Raw genomic sequence first — 23,420 nt, 5'->3', positions numbered from 1 at the left:
ATCAAGGAGAGTGACTTTTTACATGGTCTTATACTGATTGGACAAGGGAAATGGTTTTAAACAAAAAGAGGGGAGATTTAGATATTAGATATTAGGAGGAAATTTTTAACTCAGAGGGTTGAGAGGTTCTGGCACAGGCTGCCCAGGGAAGTTGTAGATGTCCCATTCCTAGAGGCCTTCAAGGTCAAGTTGGATAGGAGCCTGGGCAGCCTGATCTAGTGACTAGCAACACTGCCCACAGCAGGGCAATTGGAATGATGAAGGCTGCTCCAAAACTAATGCCTACTATATTATTATGTTGGCCCACAACTTCAGAGGTGGACATTAATGGTATGGCAGTAGAGGTTGAACCTCCTCACCAATATTCCATTAAATTTTGCTGCTGTGTGACAGACTGCAGCAGAGGGGCAGTCTGACACAATGGCATCTGACATGGAAGTGTGTATGTAGCAAAGGCATGTTATTGAATTCCTCCATGCAGAAAACTTTACACACACTGACATTGATGCTTGCTGAAAATTTATGGAGACCATACAGTGAGTGTGTGCACAGTGAGGTGGTGGGTGGTGTGTTTCAGCAGTGCCAGTGCGACACGGTCACTTCTGCTGGTCCAGATTTTTGCAAGTGATGTATGCAGATTCCTGTTCATCATAGGTGAAAATATATAGCTAGTATATAAATATATATATATTTGTAGCTGAGGATTTGCTCTATCATACTGTGTTATTACACTCTTTGTATCTGTTGTCATTTTCATGGAAACAAATAGGAGGCATTACTTTTGGAGCTACCTACATCAGTTCAGGTGTAGGAACAGAAAAATGTGTAGAAAGATAAAGTTTTTGTTTCAATATAGTTCTGAATTACATAAGAAAAAAAACTTATCTAGGAGAAAAACAATCAAACAAAACACAAAAACAAGTAAATTTTCAAATGACAGAACATCAGGTGGTATAAATCATGAGCAATTCACTGTTCTCCATGATTTCTACCTGTTGGGAACCAGTTTCAAAGTCATTACGTCAACTCTGGTAAATCTTGAAAGGAAAACTCCCAGAGCCTGGAAACAAAGTGAAAAAGCCTTGTTTATCCTCTTCTTGTGAATGATTAACAATTTCAAACTCTACATTTTGTACTGTCACAACTGTAGCTATACTACTTTAGCTTCCTGTAGACAATAGCAGTCATTTTCCCCTTTTAGAGCTACCTTCTGACTAGCTGCACCAAGCTCAAGTGTTGAAGACCATTACAACTTCCAGTGTTAAATCAGGAATAAATTTTCATCTGGGTTAATGTGGTATTTTATCCTGAAATCAAGTGCCTTTCCAGTGATCTACATCAGTGGGAAAAATCATTGTTATTTCCCCAGTCAGTTGGTTGTATTTTGCATGTTAGCATCTTCTACTGATATTAATCTGCCTGAGACTGGAGGGTTTAGTTATACCTAGGACATGGAGTTTAAAGAGCTCTGTGGGACTACAGTTTCTGAAGCATCAGTACTGTTTGGAAAGTATACCTTCAAGATTACTGTGAGCTCATAAAAAATAAAGGGGGTGGTAATGTTAAACTGAAGTACTTTTGTGCTGTTACTTTAAGAATCTTACTGTTTTAACTAGACAAATATTGTCTTTAGATATCTCTTCTCTATTATATAAGCTTAGTCACAATATAAAATACTTAAATGTTTTACCTGAAGACAGGTACAGGAGGGGATTTACTGGCTAATAATGGTATAAAATGTGATGGTTCTACAGGTTTTTTGACATAAAATATTTAAAAATTACTGCACCTTGTTCATCAGTTGACTAAATATGCTATATCTCACACAGAGAAAAATGCTAATAATAATTTATGAGCGTTTATAATAGGTTACAGTTGAGTACAGCCTTTTCAAAAGAAAATAAAATGAAAGCATCATCATAAAAACATAATTGAATCATAGAATGGCCTGGGTTGGAAGGGACCTCAAAGATCATCTATGTAATTCAGTGACCACATTCAGTCTTAAGGAAAACATGCTGTGAGCTTCTGAACATGTACGTATTTGTTGTTGCATTGAGTTTTCTATCAGTCGTGACATGCATGAGTAACACATAACCAAAAAACTACTAGATAATGTGAACTAGAAAATGTCATGGAAATTACAGGAAAATGTCTCCCCATTCCATATATCTGGATCGACAAAAATAATTGCATTTTAGTTTAAATTTCAGATTTTCACTGCAAAATATTTTGACATTAATACATTGAAGGTTTGGGTAATTTGGTAAGGAGGAATTCTGTCTTGAATTTGATGGCACTGTGTGTATCAATGCAGCAGATCAATGAGTTTGACACGAGACATTCTTTCCCTAGAATATTTCCAGATATTTGTCAGAATGTGTTTCCTCAAAAGAAGTCAAACTGCTAAATTCATTTTGCCTTGTAACAAGAAACATCCATGCTGCAGCGACAAAACTAAAGCTCCTGTGTGGAAACAACAGCAGGAGATATTCAACACAATTTTATACTCTGGTTATTGCTGAATACAGCTGTGAGTAGTGGCAACTTACTGATTAGATTGTCTTAGCACTGAAGTTTCATTAGTTCATGAAGTCAAGTAAATGGAAAAAAAAAAAAAACAACAACAAAAAAGTCTAAGTCTTTTTCTGGGAAAAATATCATTTTATTTCTGCTTCCCAAGCCAAAATGAAGCAAAAATTAGAGAAAATGTAGAGTGCAAGTAGAGTGTGCAGAGGGGATACTGTCTCAAAATAGCTCAGTAATGTCAGTCCAGATGTTACCACTTAGTAAGTTTTATCTTCATGTGGAACTTGCACATTCTACTAGAAAATATACAATTCTATTATTTTCATCAAGTTCTATAATCAAAATCAATTCTACTATTTTCATCATTTATAAGCGGGACAGAAATAATGCTCTAGTTTGTCACTCTTCATTTAGCACCTGAGTAGTAAAAAATATCATACCATTATGATCACACTGCGTTGTCTTACCAGGGATACATAGATATTTTGTGATTTTCAGTAGGGAGAATCTTGTATATCTCAGTCTGTTTTACTAGAATTCTCTCTTGGCTTATTTGACAGACTTAAGTAACACTCTTTGAACTTGTAAATCCAAAGAAATGTCCAAGTTTTACAGAAGAGCAAAGTATGGAGACATTGAGATAGAAGACACCTGTGGAGGGAAGTCAAGGTGGTTCAGAAATGAACAAAATATTCCAAAATGAGTTCAAGAGTACTGCAGTTGCCATGGTGTAAAGCGGTACCATTATCTTCATGTGACAGCCTGGCCTATAATATAACCTGGCTGCTGTATTGTGAAACAAAGTCTGTGCTGCTGTAGGATCCAGCATGGCTCACACAGACACAGACTGAACTCGGACTTAGCTGCTGGCTAAATCGTAAGTTGAACTTGACAGCTCATATTTTCCTCTCTTCAGTTCACTCCATTAAAATGTCCAGCTGGTTTTTGGTAGAAATAATGCAATTATCTCCAACAGTGAAGCTACTTTCCCTTCTCCATGCATACACACCTCTCATCCAATGCAGGCTAGCCACAAGTTAAGTCTAAATAGCTGTGCACCATGGTAAAGAAAACATTAACTCTCATCTGAATGAGAATTATCTGTAAACAATCAAATCCCTTTAACTTAGGTGCTTACTTATGTTGAATATTTATATTAGAATGAGTTTTATTGTTACGAATCACATCAGACAATGCAAAGCTATTCACATAATCAAAAGAAAAAAAGGCATTATGGAGCATCTTAAAGTAGAAATCATTGCATATTTTTAAAAACATCCTCTAGGCTTAAACAGTCATATATGATTGTCTTAGCCCCTGATGTCTTCTTATGGGAAAAAAAAAAAGTAAACAGAATGATGAAATGAGATGTTTTGCTTCAGTGTGTTTGCACCTGAAACAAAGGATTTAATTCCTGTTTGTATTACCTGAGACTCATAATTAGATTTCTATTGCTAATCATATACCAGCAAATTTCAACCATGTTCAATAGATTATCAGGCAGATAGCTACAAGGAATAAGCCTGTGCACCCACAGAAGGATGTCAACAGAATATTTAAGCTAAGACCTTAATATTTACTGGAGAGAGATTTAGAAAACTAAAGAAACTGTAAAAAAACATAGTCTGTGGTCATCAGTAAGCCAAAGAAGCCTCAGCCATGTGCCCATGGGGACTGCTGACCCATGAGGACATCTTTTTGGTAAGCAGTACTGGCCACCCAAATGCCATGTATCTTTGGATAAACAAAACTGTTCACTGAGATGAGCTGTGTTCTAGTCTCCCTGACTAAATCAGCACTTGTGAGCAAAATGAGATGTCAGCATTTGCTCAAGTGCTGGCCCACATCCTCACTGTTTGTTAGCGTGGTTCCTGACACAGTTTTGGCACCAACTAGCATGCTCTCATCAGGTAGCACTCAAACATGTTATGGAGATAATACATTACCAGGGCAGATCTAAGAAGTATGGGTGAGTAAGGCCATGCTTCCTTAAGACGAGAAAGGAAAGTAGTCAAATGCACATGAACCAAGCTCTATGATTTACCCTAATGGCAAGGGAATGGGAACTGGTACACTTCATTCACAGAGGACACAAACTTTCTCTTGTACCAAGAAGGGTTCAACCTTGTTCCACTGACACTTTAATAATAGGCACATGGACAAGAGTTGTCCTAAGTTTTAAGGCCTTGTTTATGAGTGAAATTCTGTTATGCATACTTACAAGAATCACAATCTATCTTCATTTTCCACCCATAGATATCTGATTGCAAAATCAGAAATTTCATAAATACACAAAGAGACAGGATCCAGATTATTTTGAAACACCTTTCAACATGCATATTATCCTATAAAAATGTCCTTTTTTTTACAATTTTTCCAAACTAATCATTGCCTCTTCATGCTTAATTGATGAAATATATGCATATACATATATATATTTCTAATACTATTCATAATTTCTTGTATATGAACTTACATTACTTAAAGATTTTCAAATAGGTCCTGACTTTAAAAGTGAAAGACTGCTTTTGCTCTAATGTTATGAAACGGAAGGTAGCAGCTAATGTTTATATTATTGATTAATCAGACACTGAAGGGATTAAGCTCTAAGATTGTTTAGCACACAAAAATCTATACTTATTGCATTAAAACAGATTTTGAGACCTTGTTTATTGGCTATATCCAGGGTCAGGCCTCTGGGATTTACTCAAGCTGAAATGTCTATATTATACTTGAACATAAACCAATCTGTTAAGACAAATATCTAATGTGGGCGACACAGAGCCAAATAATCGGAGTAAATTACAGGTCAGTAATTGAAAAAGATTATTTATGCAAACATGTGTAAATTTAGAAAACTGCCTAAAAATTAAATGTATTGTGTAAATAAATATGAAGTTTTTACTAGTACTCAATTTTGGATACTGTTTTCTTTGCTTAATGGATTTTCTGTTATGTATTCATTTTGTAATTTTCACAGATAAAAAATTTAATGGGCCCGTCTAAAACTTCTAAATGAGTACTCAAACAGAACAATGTGTCTTACTGCTCTTCAGTGTATAATGTACGAGCCAGTGCAAGAAAACACTGTTTGCTGTTTGAAAATGTCAGAGCTACTCAGCTGTTTGGGAAGATATGTGTCTGTGTAAATTTAGCTGTGTACATGTATGAGAGATTTTTGGAAGTGAGACACCTTACAGAAACATTAAAAAATGCATGAATATCTGAAAAGAAACTATTTATTTGGTGAATTTTGCCCTTCCCATACCTGTGAACATTTTGCAATTTGTTTAATTTTTTTTGGTAATCAGATATGACATTTGACCACTTAAAATAGTATGGTTCACACAATATTCTATTTCAGCTTCCTACAAAATAAATCATAACAATTCCAAAGTCATGTATAAAAATTGGATTTGGATTCTTAAGAAACATTTAGAATTTTTTACCTGGTATTTATTAATCGCTCTTCAGACTTGAAGTTCCATATCTACATGCATTATCAAAAACAATTGCATGAAAGTACACGATCCCACTAATAAATAGTATTTTATTTCCTCCTCTGAATGAGTGATCCAAGGAGATCTTTTGGGTGGTACTTTTCTTGGTTCAAAACCAAGTTTCTTATTGAAACTTCAGTATCCTTAAAATTTATAATTTCTATATAATTAGTAATATTAAGTGGTAACTGGTTCACCTTTTAGAAATATTATTATTTTTATTCTTCCTGTCTATAGTCAGTAACTGACTTTATGTAGAAGCAGTTGTACAGTCTTTGTGGCTTTCCATCCTTCATTTTATTTTAGAGGTGAAAAAAAGTTGTGTGTTTGAGGGAATATTTTTATCTTCTCCAGAATCACATTTTACACATAAGAAACATTTTCTCAAAGCCTCTCTTCCTGAAGATAGACCTTTTTCAATCTTTTTTTTCTGCTTAAGTATCTTGTCTTTGAAAGTATGTATTACTGTTGCCCAAATCTACATGCCTAGGTTGAAGCCTTGCCATGCCGTAGGTGTTGTTTTTGACAATAGTTTCAAAGCTGCCCACCGCTTGCTGCTGTTGCTCATACCCTCATATTTTCCACCCACGAGGACTTCATAAAACGACCCATGCATACATCTCAAATAAGGAGCTGATTTTATGCAGAGACTCATTACCCTTCTATGACTATTCTCGCAATTCTATTTTCATTTCTATTAATTATTGCCCAAAAGAATCTTGACACAAAGTCATGTTTTCTCTTTATGATCTCAAAGTCCTTTATTCAACGGCACTTTACATTGAAGTGCTTTGTTCTGATTCCTTACTTCTAACATGGGACTCCTGGTTATTTTGTAGAAGGCTTAGTTCACAGAAGTTTCACTCCTTAAATTAATATACTTCTGAGGTTTTTAAAAATGAGTCCCTTGAGGTAACAAACTTATTCAGAAATAAAGTTGCCTGTTTACTGCTTAGCTTAATACTCTTCTTGACTGACATAAGCTTAAATGATATAAAAAATAATAATTCCTTACACAATGTCAAAACATGAATCTGGATGGGGAGCGAAACTTATTATGCAGGTGTTGAGTCCAGCTATATATATATATCTATCTATCAAGGCTATATAGAAAATATTTCCCTATGCACATAAGGTATGAACAATTAATATCAATTGAAATTTGTTTAAATACAGGAATGTTTCATCTTTGAAAAGCCATGGCTGTCAGGCAAAGTCCCCAGGGGCTGGAAAAAGGGGAACATCACTCTCATTTACAAGAAAGGAAGGAAGGAGGACCCGGGGAACTACTGGCCGGTGAGCCTCACCTTTGTGACTGGGAAGATCATGGAACAGATCCTTCTGGAAGACATGTTAAGGCACATGAGAGACGAGTGGATGATCTGAGACAGCCAGCATGGCTTCACCATGGGAAGGTCATGCCTAATCAATCTGATGACCTCCTCTGATAGAGTGACAGCATCAGTGGACAAAGGGAAGGAAACTGATGTCATCTACCTGGACTTCTGCTAGGCCTTTAGCATGATCCCCCACCACATCCTTATCTCTAAATTGGAAAGATATGGATTTGAAGGGTGGACTATTCAGTGGATAAGGAGTTGGTTGGAAGGTTGCAGCCAGAGGGTTGTGATCAGTGGCTCTATGTCCAGGTAGAGGCCAATAATGAGCAGTGTCCTCCAGGGGTCTGTCTTGTGTCCAGTACTCTTTAACATCTTTATAAATAACATGGACGATGGGATTGAGTGTACTTTGAGAAAGTTTTCTGGTGATACCAAGCTGAGTGGTTTGGTTGATACGGCAGAAGGAAGGGATGCCATCCAGAGGAACCTTAATAAATTTGAAAGGTAGGCTCTAATGAGATTCAACAAAGCAAAGTGCAAGGTTCTGCACTTGAGTTGAGGTAATCCCAGCTATATATACAGACTGAGAGTTCTTCTCAGTCTGCTGAGAAGGACTTGGGGGTTCTGGTTGATGAAAAACTTAGCATGAGTCAGCAGTGTGTACTTGCAGCTCAGAAGGCCAATGGTATCCTGGGTTCCAACAGAAGAGGGGTGGCCAGCAGAGTGAGGAAGGTGATTGTCCCCTTCTATTCTGCCTTATGAGGCCCCATCTGGAGTACTGCATCCATGTCTGGGGACCCCAGCACAGGAAAGATGTGGAACTTTTGGAGAGAGTCCAGAGGAGGGCCATGTTGATGATCCAAGGGTTGGAGCACCTCTCCTAAGAATCCGGGCAGAAGGAAGTGGGCTTGTTCAGCCTGGAAAAGAGAAGGCTGTGAGGAAACTTCATTGCAGCACTCTGATACTTAAAGGTAGTTTATAAACATAAGGGAAATCAACATTTTACATAGGTAGATAGTGATAGGACAAGGTGGAATGGTTTTAAATTAAAGGAAGGGAGATTTAGATTAGATGTCAGAGGGAAGATTTTAATGAGAGAGTGGTGAGATGCTGGAACAAGTCACCCAGAGAGGTTGTGGATGCCCTGTCCCTGGAGGTGTTTAAGGCCAGGCTGGATGGGGCCCTGGGCAATCTGATCTAATACTTGATCTTGTGGCTGGCAACTCTGCCTGTGGCGGGTGTACTGGAACTTGATGGTTTTTGAGGTCCTTTCCAACCCAAGACATTCTATGATTCTATGTTCAAATTAATCATCTCTTTGTGAGAGAAGGCACACAGTCTTCTTAGGAGAAGTATTCACTGCCCCAGCATTGTCTCTTTTCCTTACGTGGATAGCCGTGGAGCCTATAAAGGATTTACAAATAAACCCAAAGTAAAAAGGGGCTATTAATACTGGACTCTGAGTGTAAATAAATTTGGAAAAATAAACAGTGCACTGTTCTTAGCTCTCATGATTCACATACAATGTGATGTTGAAGATCAAAACTTTACTGTGATATATGGTATATTTTTTGTACTGTTAGGCATGACCCACTGCGTCAGGTTCTGCTACACTGTAGCTGATATGCAATTTATTATGTTATTCTAGTATGTCTCTTCTAGTAGAAATGTTGCTAAAGTCAATTTATTTTTGCTTTGTTTTCTAAGTATCACACTTGCCAATTGAAATGCTAGTTAATGTCACTTTGTGATTTTTTTTTTCAGTTTCATGTAACCAATCTTGTCAGTAATAAAATAAGCGTTTAACATATAGAAGTGTAATTAAGCATTTTGAAAAGAATATAAAATAAAAAAGACACCATAAAATACCCATTAGAAGGAGTATTATTGAATACTTGTTGGGTTTAATTTTTTTCCTTCTTTTCTGATCTATGAGGAATTTAATTAGTGGGATCATTTACATGTTTAAAGTAAGAAAAAGGTACCTTCCCGACCATGAAATCTTGTATTTGTTTGCTTCCTCTTAAAATAAACATGAAAACTTGCTATTAAAAAAAGTGAAAATAGAGAAATTCAACTGGTAATGTTTGATGTTTTGCATCTTTTGATGTCTTGCAGTTCAGAAACATCATCCACTGCATCATCCTGTACAGTGGGCACCATTCCCTACTCTCCCACTATGTTCACACTGATGTGGTATGACTGAAGCCCTTCCCTTCGTACTCCTTCCATTTAACTGTCTCAGGAAGATGCACCTGGGACCTGGATCAGGTCTGCTCTAGGGCACAATTACTGCTCTCTGGAGGAGTACCTTCTCCACTAACTAGAAAAAGAAAAGGCCTACATGAATATAAGAGTCAGAAGAGCTTTTATAAAATTCCTGCCTTTATTTTATGACTACCATAGACTTTCCTTGACTGCAGTAATTTCCTTCTACCCCTTCCCCCTCATCCCCACTACAAGCATAGCAACAAAACAAGTACGGACCTACTATCTTCCTGAGCTACCCACATAGGATCTATCAATTTCTTCTACTCTACTTCCACTGTACTGAGCTCAAACTAGATTTTGAATGGTGTTACCAAAGCTGAACAGTTCTGCACAAATAATCAAAGTGGGATAAAATCCAGTAACCTTCCTCCCCAACAAACAAACAAACCTTGCATTTGTTTCTCATTAGAAGTTTGGAGATTCAGAGAGTGACAAAAACAGGCACAGTTTGTCTTCTAACAGATTATGAATGCCACATGTGATGTTACTTGAGAAGATGGAAAGCATTTATACAAACTGCCGGAGATTGCTAAGCTAATTTGTGGCATGTGGCATGCATGTTGTTGAATGAAAAAGTTTGCCATACACCTACTGCTTGGCTGTAGATTGTATGAGAATACAGATCTTGCTGACAGACCGCAGCTGCAGCTCAATTCTATGTGAAATGCTTTGATTTTTGAAAATTCACACCATGTGCCAGAGAAGAAGAAAAAGGAGTGTTACTGTCTTTATTTTGATGTCTTTCACTGAAGGTGAGCTACTATGATTTTGCAGCAAATGAAGCATCTCAACTCTTTGAATGTAGACTCCAAATGGAGGTAAATATGACCTGCTATACAGGGCTGTTTCACAGGAATGTGGGATGGAAGTCTGCCACAGCTACAGATTGCCTAGAGAGGCACTAGTAAAGAAGGTTGGAAGGATTTGCACATAGCACTGTTGGTGCTAAGGGATGCAGGTGTGGTACACATGCCTTAAAAAATAAAACACTTCATACAGCTTGGCATGGCCTTTAACAACTACTGGAATGCAGTGTACATTTATTATATGATCTTTCAAAGGCTTTCTCTTGACCAGCATATTTCCAAAACATTGAATCATCCACCTCCATAATACAAAATGTTCTCCTCTAAGCATAAGAGAAGTAGCAAATAGTTATAAGAAGTGGTGAACATTTCATAAATACTTATAAAAACATAACTTGAAAATAGTCTTGTTCAGCTCAAATTGCAAGAGAAGTCCATTTATCAGCCATAAGTGAGATTATGTTCTACAGGGTTATAGACTTTCTTTAGTCCATGTCTCTACAACAGCACTCCCAGGAAGAGTCCATAAATGGCTCTAGATATTATCGAGTAAATTACTTTTATCCAGCAAAATGTGTATGCTTTTCTTATATGATGCCTTTTGGGTCAGATTTTCTGTCTGACTGTTACGTGGTGTTCTACTTTTTCATTTTACTTCCATTAAACTGGTAGTTAAGCAAATACTCAGTAAATAGATCCAGAAATTAAAATACAATTTGCATTAATTTTAAATTAAGTACATAGATTCTTTTTGAGAGCAAAACTACTTTTCAATTATTCTAAAATATTTTAATCTTGTGTACACGCAGATTTCTTACTGCAGGTCCACATTTTTCTGACTTTCTTATAAAGCTGAATAACTGGAGTTGACTGTACTACAATATCCTATTCCAAGCAAGTATCTGATGGAAACTGCGAACTATTTTCTGTAATAGTAAACTCTTATTATTATCTTTTGTAATGAATTTCCTAACAAAGTCATCATATGCATTTAACTTGAAGTGATGCTTTCACCGTGGTTGGTACAGTGTATATTCTTCAGTTACTGGTTAGTCTCTTTTAAATTGATTCTACTAAGATAGGCTTCTGAGTCTAGTCTGATAAATTGTCTGGCATGATCAGGTTAAACAATATGAATTCTTCTGAGAAAAAATATCACTCTCACGGATCATTTACAGAAATACCTACAAAGATACTTAGAGCTTAAATTATTCCAGAATAAAGAATAAATTAGAACATATTGGACTATAAAAAACTATTTCATTTCCATTTTCAGAGTTTCACTAAAATGAAAACTCATGCTCAAGGTTTTTTTTTTTTGAATTTGAAAATAAAAGTATCTAGGAACATTCCAGTGAAATTTTCAGACCTTGAAAATTTTCCTATCATTTCCCAAACTAACTTTCAAAGTTCTGTTTCTTCACATCAATGTGTCCTTTATGTGCAGCTTTTTTACCGTTTCCAAAATCTTTCAGAAAATATTGGGTTTTGTTTTTTTTTTTTTTCCCTGCAAAGCCCAGATTATCTTTATTCCTGGGACTGTATATATGCCTGACACACGGAGCATCTGTTGTTTCCAAATTCTGAGGAATGTCATCAATCTACATTTTCAATATGAACTGCAAAATAAAATATTTCCTGTTATTTGCAACTCTCTGCAAAATTCACCATAGTTTTGAACTGTGGAGCTCATTGTAGCCAGATAGGTCAAGTATAACTTGCAAGTGAGATATCTGCCTAAATGGGAAAACAATAAGTAGAATTATCCTAGAATAATTTGGATAACATGTTATAGGAGATATATGGGCCCTGCAGTCCTACCCTAGTATATGTAAGTTTTGAGGGAGAGGATCTAAATACGGAAGAAAACTTCTCTTGTGAACTTTATTAAAGGTATCTGATCATGCCAAGTCCTTGAGTTGATGCACCTGTCTCAAAAAAACTTCTGTGAGATGATGAAGAACTTGACCTTTAACCCGTAAATCCAGTATACTGTATGAGTATACTGTATAAACAAAAAGAAAAGCATAACGGTGGTCATATTATGTGAAAAAAAAAAATCACCAAAAGCATATCAGAATTCTATCTCTAAGCCCCTGAAGACTCAGTTGAAGTGCTAACTGAAAGTTAACAATATTTTGAATAATAATCAATGAGAGAAAATTACTAGTAAATCCTTAAAAAGAATTCTGGAATCAAGAATGGAGACGAATTTCAGGCATGCTTGGTGTTCCTTAATAGATTGCCCTGGACTGGTTTCAAACATTTTCTTGATCTACCTTCTCTGTTGCTCTCGGTTGAAAAGACTTATTCAGCCCAGTATAGCTACCGTGAATCAAGTATTTACACCTGTGTTTTCTTTTTTCCCTATGTGAGAGTTAAGCAGTATGTAAATCTTGTACTATATCTATCTCCTGGGTTTTTTCTTTTGACGTAATTCAAGTTCATAAAGAACACATCCATGCTTCAGACAATTCTCTCCATAATCACTTTCAAATTGAAAATTTTGAAGTACCATTGTGATTTTTAATTCAAATATTCATTAAAAAAACAAGTAATGGATCTAATTTGTCTAACATTTCACAACTTCTGAGATTGCGCTGAGGATAAGTTCTAAAAGCCAGGAGAGCATGATTTTGGATAGTTTCCAAAAATACCACACATTGTATAATTTTCTCATGTTTGAAAGTCCCTTTTCACTAATTGCTTTCTGGTGAGCTCTATATTTACTTTCTAACTGGGATCTTCAAAATTAATTTTCATTTAACCTTAGCTATTTCTTTTTCTAGGCTTACCATCTCCAAATATTCTAACGCATTACTTGAGGCATCTATAACAAAAAAAATCATCATATATTATATACTGAGACAAAGATAAAAAAGATATAAAAGAGCCTGCATAAGGGATAATTTAATACATACAGTGAAACAGTTCCTGACCTGAGACTTCATACAATACACCTCTACAAGATATAAAGTCTGCTTGGAATATTTTCAAAATTAAAAAAGGCATTTATCATGAAAAAAAAAAAAAGAAAGAAAGCATATGACAAGCCAAAAATTGGGTGGATTGGTATAACATTACTTAAAATGATCAGGACCTGATTTAGCAATAGCTATAGATTTTAACTGAGTCAAAAGAAGAGAAAGATCTATGAGTCCTCATGGACTATAGTGAGACAGCAATGATGTCAGAAGGGGATCAAAAGGACAGTTCTGTGTGTTATAAAATGAAAACAGACTGTGAGGTTGGGAGCTACCAGGCTGCAGGTTTGACGAACATTTCTTCTCCTTTCTTACCACTGCAGTGCTGTAAACCGATCTAAAAAATATTCAAAGTCCGAACTTAACTCTGACTGACTGGAAAGATCAAGGGGCTGTGCAATATGAACTCCTCCTGTTCCCGTTGTGTAGAGATATACCCTTAGTGTCATATATATTTGTGTATATATGTGTGTGGAAAAGAGAGGAAGAGCAAGAGTCAGTCTAGGAACTGAGAAAAACCATCCTTTACAGTTGGTGCAAAGCTGAACGGTCTATCTGTGACAAGCAACCTGAAAAGCTAGGTATTTTGATAGTCAACCCTATTCTGACTGTTTCTTCTGTGAGAGCAATGGAGGAAAGTGCACTGATCTATCTCTTGCTGATCTGGTTGTCCTCTGGGGCAGCAACATTACAAGTCACTGTTTCAAATACAGGCTGTCATTTTAGATGATAGAACAAAGAGAACTCACAGAAAGCAAATAAAACTTGAATTCACACAGGTATAAAAAGACATCTTCTTTTATAAGCAAGTCGTTATAAACATGACTCTGAATGATTTGTGAAGCAAAAATAATGTGATTGTTTGAGAAGAAACTGAGGTGCTTTCTGACAAAAATAATATATTAAGAGATTAGTCTCCAAGGGGTGGATAACCTTTCCAGATTCTAAGTATTTCTTCTGTTCTCATATGCGAGTTTACAATCTGTTAGTCTCAAAATATATCTGCAAACCCACAGGCCCACCTTCCTGACAGCTGTTCGAACAACAGAGCGGAGGAGCAGAGAAAAAACTCTACACCATCACTCGCCCAGCAATTCTGAAAAGCTTGTTAAGTTACTCATACAATCCAGAAATGCCACTCAGACAAAGGAAGGGGATTGGAGGCAGTGGGGGAAAGAAGTCCCTTAAAGCACAACATTTGCAGCAAACGCTCAAAAACCAAAGGGGCCAATTAGTATAATAGGTTTGAAATCATTTCAGCACAGTCCTAAAGACAAAAGTAAAATTGTCCTTCAGAAATGGGGCTTTATTGTTCAGATGAGTATAGAGATGAACAATGAATTGTATCGGTTTTGGATGCAACATTCCTTCTTCTTCATACTGACCATACATTATTAATGAGCACAATTTTTGAGAGTGAAAAAACTGTTTGAAAAGAATTAACATAGTCTATTGGATGTGATTGACACTGTCATCCCTTTCATTTTGCTCTTGGCAAGAGGCATCCCTGTAGATTTATGTGCATCTGGACATTACTAATATTCTCCTTGTTATGCACCCTGGGCAGCTGTGATATGGAAATTTATAGCAGTTTTTAAGGGGGCAGTTTACTGTTGTTATCTGCATAAACATACACACACAAAGCTTCTTTTTTTTGGCTAAGATCATATCACTCAAAAATATTTAACATCTGGCTCCTTAATAACTCTTATCTATTTTCAACATATGTATTTTTAAAAGGAATTTTATCAAGTTCATACAGATTCTTCATATATTTCCAGCTGCTTCCTTCCAGACAATTTAGGTTCCAAGACTCCTGTCCACTCACCCTGCCCTTGTTTTAACTTCAAATTCTCCAACTTGATTGCATTTTTAATTGGATTAATGCATCAAGAACTACAGTTAGTGTTTACCTGCTGTTTAGAACCACAAAGCCTCTTCTGATTTGCCTTTGTAATGGCTCTTAATCACAATAACTAAGACAAGTGAAATTAAGAACCACTGAAACAAAACAACAAACATAAAAAAACAAATATAACAGAGGTTATAGTCCTTTTTGTTTGTGTTTTTCTCAAGGAAACATTATTTGTTTTTAAATGCAGATTTAGAATTATTTCGTTTTGCAGGCCAAATAAGAAAGTATGTCAATCATTGTATGTATGTATATATGATTGACATGTCTAGATACATAGTCAAATATTTTACTGGCGAGGGGGATGCTTAATTATCATTTTGGCTATAATCTTCTCTCTTTCAAAGAGCACCTGTCTTTCTGTCTTTTAAAAACAATACTTTTGCTTTCCAGATTTCTCATTAGAGTTGCTAACCCAAACAGAACTTAATGTGAAGGATCTATTTGCAGTGTTGGGGTACGATAACTGGGATAGAAGATAACTGAAGGATATATTATTTTTAAATATGTTTTTATATTTACAGATATTCTGTAAATATGCAAGGAGATAACAGGGAAGCCATGAGTTTTGAACTCTGAAGTCCAATCCATTCTGCTGCAGTCTACACATTCACAAAGCTTCTTGTCTCACTACTGTTTCCTTTACATTGAGCCTGATGAAATATAAGTTTTGTGTCCAGCTATTAGAGGCACATGGACAGCTGCTTTCTGCTCACAGTCAGCTGCTCTGCTCTTTGAGTGACATGTCCACCACCTTCCCCAAAGGTCAGACCCATCTTCTCCATGGCAGGCCCATTGTTGGCCATTCCAGGCTGTGAGAGTTCAGCACAGAGGTCCCTCCTGCTTGGCAGCACAAGGAATTGCCACTGCTCCACTAGACAGCCTAATTATACCAATCAATCATGTAAAATAATTCTCACGGCTAGAAGTAGAAAGGTTATAACTCATAAAGGCACTTGCTATCTGAAGAGAGAGGGAAAGAAAATGTGAAGTCAATACATGAAATAAATTTTAAAAAATATATACTATCAAAATATTCTTGAATCATAACTCTTTTTTAATTTTTTTCCTTTGGGCCAAAATTGAAGTGGCATTTATAAGATAGAGCATTATAAATCTTACAAATCAGTGATTAGTTGAAAGACTTAGTACCCTGATTTTGGCATATATTTTGAGTTTTAATGACTTTAAACTCATAGAAATGTGATTTAGTTATTTTAGTGGCTACTTCATACCAAGATGACAGTGGCAGCCTGCAGAACTACACAGAAAAGTCAGCATGATTTCTTTAATATGAATCTTACCATTCTTACATAACTATTTTTATTTCCACAAATCTGGTTTGTAATAGTTTAAAATTTTACTTAGTAATTAAAATCACAGGCCACATTTTATTCTTTTGTGGTTATTTCCACAGGAATAAACAAATACAGAAAAATCCCTTACTTTCCATTGAGACAATTCTTACCAATTCTCCTACATGTAACATAACATTTACTTCATATTCTTAGCAAAGCCAAGGGTTGTTCTTGTACTGCAAAGAGATGTACAGGAAAGAGAAAGTCTGGAATCAGAGCTGACCAAAATCCATTCCTCACTGCTCTCAGGTTCAGAATTCAGGCATGTTCCCTGATATTTCTGAAGACATGAAAATTCAAAACCAGGACTTAATTTACATATACTGAACAACTTTGCACAATGACTTGACTTTATTATGAATATGCATGGCTGTACAAATTATTACTTTATATTTGTACAAACACTACGAAATAATCTAACTTTATAACCTTCAAACAAACATAAGTACAAAACAGGGCACTAGATCATTTTCTTATGAAAGAATACCATCCTCTTACAATTTTTTTTGAAGCATTGCATAAAATAATAGATTTTTATCCCAACTTTTGCTACCATCCAATGTCTATCCCATGAACTTGTGTCCAGTCTGAAGTTAAGGTGCCCAAAAAACAAAAAAGCACTTCATGGTGCTTTGTTCACATATGAAAAGTTTAAAATAAATAAATACACAAACCAACTCCTTATAATCTTATGATTTAATATGCACATGATCTGTCACATCAGCAACCCACATAGGACAATGATCATCTGAGTTATTTTCTCTGCTTCTGTCACGATTCAGGTTTATCTTTTCCTCATGGCAAGGGTAAATTGTTAGCTTTAGTAAGCAAATTTGTTGCAAGTTCCTAGATGTATAGTTTATTAATTTTCCTTTTCCTTGTTTGCATAAACCAAATAGTCTTGTCTTAGATTTACATTGTGTATCTTAATCCATTTTAGGAAATAGTTGCTTTCACCAGTAATAAAGAATTGAAGAACTTCTCTACTGAATCAAAGCAGGAAGAGAAAGAAAGGTATGTATTTGTAGCACAGATTGTAACCTTATTCCTTAGGATCTTCCTTGTGTAATACCCTTGGGTGATATCTCGTGTTGTCTAAATAGCAGAAATTCATCTAAGAGTGTATTTTTTGGCTTTGTTATCTTTGAACAATACCAGAGGATCTACACGCAGAGGTACAGACAGATGTGGGAAAGTTTTTAGATTATGACTATTCCCTGCTTCCTGTTGCTGGGATTCAGTGTACCCAAGAACTTGCTGACAAAACAGGCCACTCACACCTCATAAATAAATATAATACTGGTGAGGACCTGAACTGGTGAGTGTCCTAGCAACTGTCCAAGCCAAAAACATAATAAGTGGTGGACTGTCAGCAGCATTTAGTGGAAAGATCTTATATAATCTAATTACAGAAGAATTGCAGACATTAGAGATTATTTTTGCCACTATGCTTCGCTTCTTCTACTGTTTTTCAATTTGACCACAGTAGTGTTACATAGAGAGGATCCTTAAATCCTACGGGATTCAGCTATGCTTGCTGCAGTGGATTTCAATCTTCTATAATATCCACAAATGTTTAGTAAATATAAGTTCAGATTAAGCAAAGAGAAGACACCCAAATGTGGGTAGCCAGGCAAGTGTCAGAATTTTTTCCCACTGAGAGATAAATTTTTGTTTTTGCTGACTTTCCTCCTGCCACTGCCATGATAACCTACACCATATCTATCCCTAACAGATTCTCCAGATTTTGAAGAAGCTAACTGATGTCTGTTGAATCCATTACCTTTGATACTTAAGACCAGATCGTATGTAGTTTAAATGCTAAGTCCAAAGACTAAAGGTAAAGAAATATTCACACGTGAATATTTAAAATTTACACAACTAGAGCTCAGTTCCTCTGGTAATTTCTTTTCTATCTTTCTTAATTATTAAAAAGATTATGCTGTGTCAGCATTCTCTCTTTCTTGTGTTGATCAGGGGAGATGGTTAGACATTAGCTGTAGATCTTAAATGTCCTACTACATTTGAAGAAGTGTCTGTACACTAATCACATTATTTACTAACACTTATTATAAAGACGTAAAGTTAATACTCATTGTTGTTAAGTATTGTATATAAGATCAGTCAAATCTTTAAAGCACTGAGAAGTCAACCTGTGTACCATTTTATAAAATTACACATTTTCTAAATTATTTCAATTGTTAATTTACAATGTTTTGGTAATTCTGTAAAAATTCTTTAATATTTAATTTTCTGTATATCTTTCCTTACTTTTCTGTGGAGAATCTGAACAATCTAAAGTAAATTTTCATAGAATGAAAATTCCATTCTATGAAATGAAAATGAAAATTTCATTTTATGAAAATCTGGGAACTTTTATCATAAGGTTTTAGTCTGCTTCTCCTGAGAGCTTCCTATGAAGCAGTAAATACTGCATACCAGCAAAGTATTCCTATGTTACTTACCTTATTTTGCTACTCAGTTAGGTTTGTGGAGACTTATTTTTTTTATGCTGTAATCAATATGCCATGGCTGATGATTTTGATTGAAGCAAAGTGAGAAAAGAATATTTCCCACAGGAATCTCTAGGGAGAGTAATGTTTGAATGTATATAAAGGATATAGATTGATTGCACTTACATGCCTGAGGAAATTCAGGAACAGAGGATGTTGTAGTACGTACTCCAACCACTGAAAAATAGTTTTAAGTAAAAAACAAAACAAAACAAAAACATAAAAAATTAAAATATCCAGGTTATATAACATATTCTAATTTTTGTATTGTTAGGGTCTTTGTCCACTCACACAGGTACTTCTGTTTTGTAAGTTTACTATGTCTTATCCCATTGCTAAACTATGTAAGGGAAAGACAAAGTTCAAACGACAGTTCTTCCAGACGTAAATTAAACAATGACTCGCAGATTGTGTGACAAAATAAACACAAATTACTGTGTGAATTACCAGCAACTTCCTCATATTTTCACTTTGTGAATTTTAGTATGTGTGTCTAAAGATCATGAAAATAACATGAAAGAAGTCCAGTTAAGAATAACAGACCCTACCGGTCATTTAGTTTGTCTGGCTCAGGAGAGTCTACAAAACACCTAATGACATCCACAGACAAAAAAAAAAAAAAAAAAAAAAAAGTCTACAAAATACTTAGCAAATATAAGTCTGCAGAAGAACAGTACGAACTTTCCAGATGGAAGTTAAAGTCAAATTAATCAGTGCATCTTTCTGCTATTAGTTAAAACAATCTTTGAGGAAACAAGCAGGTCACATTCTCCTTACAAAATGGGCGACCAATGCTACTCCTCAACCCAGATCCATCCTTCCTATATATAGCTTGTCAAGAAGTAGCTCCTTTCCCCAAATCTGATGACCAAATGAGAACAAAACAGATCCTCTCTGGTCATATTTTATCCCATTTCTAGTTTTGCCAGTCTCTAGACACTCTGAAGAATTTTCTCCTCTCCACCGTCTCCTTGCAAGCTTCCCAGAAGACAGAGGAGACAAATTCAATCTGGTTCTAGAAAGTGTCCATTAATTACAGAATTTGAACCACTTACTTTTTACAAAAGAATAAATGTTGCATAAAGATGGTGAAAACACTGCAGCGTAGTTCATTTTCAAACTGCCATTACAATATTAAATATACAAGACACTTACTGCAAGGAGGATGCAGTATTAGCAAATTTATGTTGTTTCTCCCCTTTGGGGCATTACTCAGTAGACAGTCCAAAACTCTACTAATTATGCAAATCCGGAAAAAAATACACATCCCAGTAACAGAACCATGTAATAATTTAACATAAAATGTACCCAGTTTATTCTCTATCTTTTTTTCTCCTCTCTCCCAGTAAATTGTCCACAAACATCTACTGCATTTAATACATTTGTGTGTTGTTGGTTTTGTGTGTGTGTGCATTTGTGTTCCTTCAAATTTAAATACTTTAATGATTTCTCTCATTTTGTGGGTTGCCTTTGAAATATCTGCTCAAGCTACTCCTCTGACTATGGGCTGCTCAATTTTTGTGAATGAAATATGTAAACAGTTGTTTGTACTAAGAAAAATAGATTTTGGAACTCTTTCCTTCAGTATTTGCCAGGTCTATCTAAGAACAGGCAATTTCATAATTCAATTAATTATACAGAAAAAAAAAAGTTATCCATGATTTGGAAAAACTGAATTTCTAAGGCAAAAAATAGGTAAGTAGAGCAGAAACTAATTTAGTATGGTTTCATGAAACTTCCCCCCCCTTTTTTTTTTTTTTCAATATATCCACAAATCAGTTAGATAACACATTTCAGGTCATCCATTGACCCACTAAAATTAATGGGGGTTTTACTACTCGCTATAATGGGATCATGATTGGACCTAATTTGTATTCAGGAAGTTAGTCCTTCATGAAGATGAAGTGGATAAAGTATGGAGGGACATGAAGAATTGATGCAATTCAACTTTTCTCAGGTTCCCAGAAAGAACTTGTCAACCTTATGACCTTGTTTTTGCCAAGCCATCAAATATTCTTTCATTTTTTTATTTCTTCCCAATTTTTTTTCTGTATCACTAAATACTTTCTTGCCATCATTAACATTCAGTTGTGGTAGAATTCTCTTTTCTTACCCTCTGTTTTACCAAAACAGAAAAGTTTAGGTGATTATGATTCTAAATTTTAATCAGATCATAATTCTAATAACAGAAGAGATTCTTTTTACCATAAGATAATGAAAGCTGATCAAATATTAACTAATCATCAAACTCATTAGGCTGTTGATACTATGTTAGGATATTTTTAACTAGACTTCACTATGGCCAGCTAAAATTAAATTAATTATGGGACACTGTCACTGAAAGTCTGTATGTTGACATCCAGAGGTATAGTTTTCCATTACCATCAGTGGAGATTTAGTCAATGCAATTAATAGAGATTAGAGGGCAACTTATGTCAACTGAGCATAAACAGCTAAGGTGTGATTTGTTTGCTTAAATATTGCTCTCTAGTGCTATTTAAAATGCTAGAGAGTATCCAAGATATGCTCATAAGAATGGCGCTAAAGATGATCTGTACCTTTCTGGAGCAGCAGATCTTTCTGGAGACTGAGCCAGATGCAGCTGTAGGACAAGACACATCAGAGTACGTAAAATAATATCTACATTTAACTTATTAACTCCCCAGGCTATATTACTTCTGTGGATTAATTCTCTACTGACATCGACAAAACTTCTGATACCTGACAGATGTATAGACAATTAGAGTTAAGTATTTGAATCTCAGGCTGAATTGTATGTAAAATTGTATAATGCCCCAACTAAGGCAAGGAAGGTAGTGTTTGAAGGAAACAGTCCCCAAAACAACATAAAATAGGAGTTATGTGCACTGTGTTTCACATCCAGTTCTTCCTCATGATTGTGATTTTTGACATAAATTACCAACATTTGTTGATTTTCAAAAGAATCCGGACTTGCACAGTTTTATTCATTGACCCTAACCTGATGTACCTGCACAGAGAAGAATTATTTTTAATATTGTCCTGATTTCAAAGGCAAAGCAAGGCAAAAGCAATTAACACTCAGATAACACTAATAACACTATGTGCTATCATGCTGATAATTCAGGGGCTTGCACACAAGCTCATCACAGAGTGCAGTATCTTAACATTTGCACATTAGAACAGTTATATAGCCAAATGCCTTTGACTTTGCAAGTCTGTATCCTTAAAGATTACATTAAATACATTATAGCATGAATTTTACAAGCACGTGCCATGAGAATGGAGTTCAGAACACAGAAGTGCAAAGGCAGTGCTCTGAGGGAAGTTTGCTTCAAATGGCATCCACTGAATGCAATGCACCAAGCTAGAAGTCATATCATAGAATCACAGAATCCTTGAGTTAGAAGGGATCCTTAAAAGTCATCTAATCCAACTCCCCTGCAATGAACAGGGACATCTGCATCTCGATCAAGTTGCTCAGAGCCCCATCCAGCCTGACCTGGAATGTCTCCAAGGATGGGGCTTCCACCGCAACTCTGGGCAACCTGCTGCAGTGCTTCACCACCCTTACTGCAAAAAACTTCATGTCCAAACTAAATCTCTCCTCTTCTGGTTTGAAACCATTTTGTCTTGTCCTATCAGAAGAGATCCTGCTAAAGAGTCTGTCCCTTCCCTCTTACAGACCCCTTTAGATACTGAAAGGCCATTATCAGGTCTCCCTGGAGCCTTCTCTTCTCCAGGCTGAACAGCCCCAGCTCTCTCAGCCTGCCCTCATAAGGAAGGTATTCCATCCCTTGGATAACTTTTGTGGCTCTCCTCTGGACACGCTCTAACAAGTCCACATCTCTCCTGTACTGAGTTTATCTCCTGCTCACACCCTCTGATGCTCCTTAATCTCTCCACCTCCTTCTCGAGCTCTACCACCATACAGAGCATATCACCCACCAGAGACCTGAAGAGCTGCGTTTCTGGGCAGGCACTCAGTCTGAGAAGCCTCATGCTTTTTTTGGCAAGAGCTGTCTGCCTAGTGGAGATCATGGCTAGATTTGTTACCTGGAAGACAGCAGATAAGCTATCTCCCAAGCGGCAGACATTCCCTGCCTGCCCTACCAAGGCAAACTACTGTGCCACGCTCCTATCGCCGCACACCCTCTGACTGCTCACTGAGTTCGCAGCGCTCCCTAGGGGCCGCCTTTGTAATTGCAGTGTGTGACGCGGCTCCTGG

General features: G+C 36.1%; 1 long non-coding RNA gene across 3 annotated transcripts; it reads right to left on the bottom strand.

Moving 5' to 3' along the window:
• On the bottom strand, positions 978-23,363 carry LOC110396647. 3 transcript variants are annotated; one of them, XR_002437129.1, is made up of 5 exons: positions 23,141-23,363; positions 21,772-21,815; positions 19,340-19,390; positions 16,811-16,980; positions 15,907-16,305 (listed from the first exon to the last, which is right to left on the bottom strand). It is a non-coding gene; the product is annotated as an uncharacterized LOC110396647 (long non-coding RNA). The 3 variants fall into 3 exon arrangements; XR_002437130.1 differs by having other exon boundaries at positions 16,811-16,876; XR_002437131.1 differs by lacking the exons at positions 15,907-16,305; positions 16,811-16,980 and adding an exon at positions 978-1,060.

Source organism: Numida meleagris, chromosome 3 (assembly GCF_002078875.1).
Source record: "Numida meleagris isolate 19003 breed g44 Domestic line chromosome 3, NumMel1.0, whole genome shotgun sequence".
Taxonomy (NCBI): Eukaryota; Metazoa; Chordata; class Aves; order Galliformes; family Numididae; genus Numida; species Numida meleagris.
Note: the sequence above shows the minus strand (reverse complement) of the source record. Positions and strands in the feature narration are given on the sequence as shown.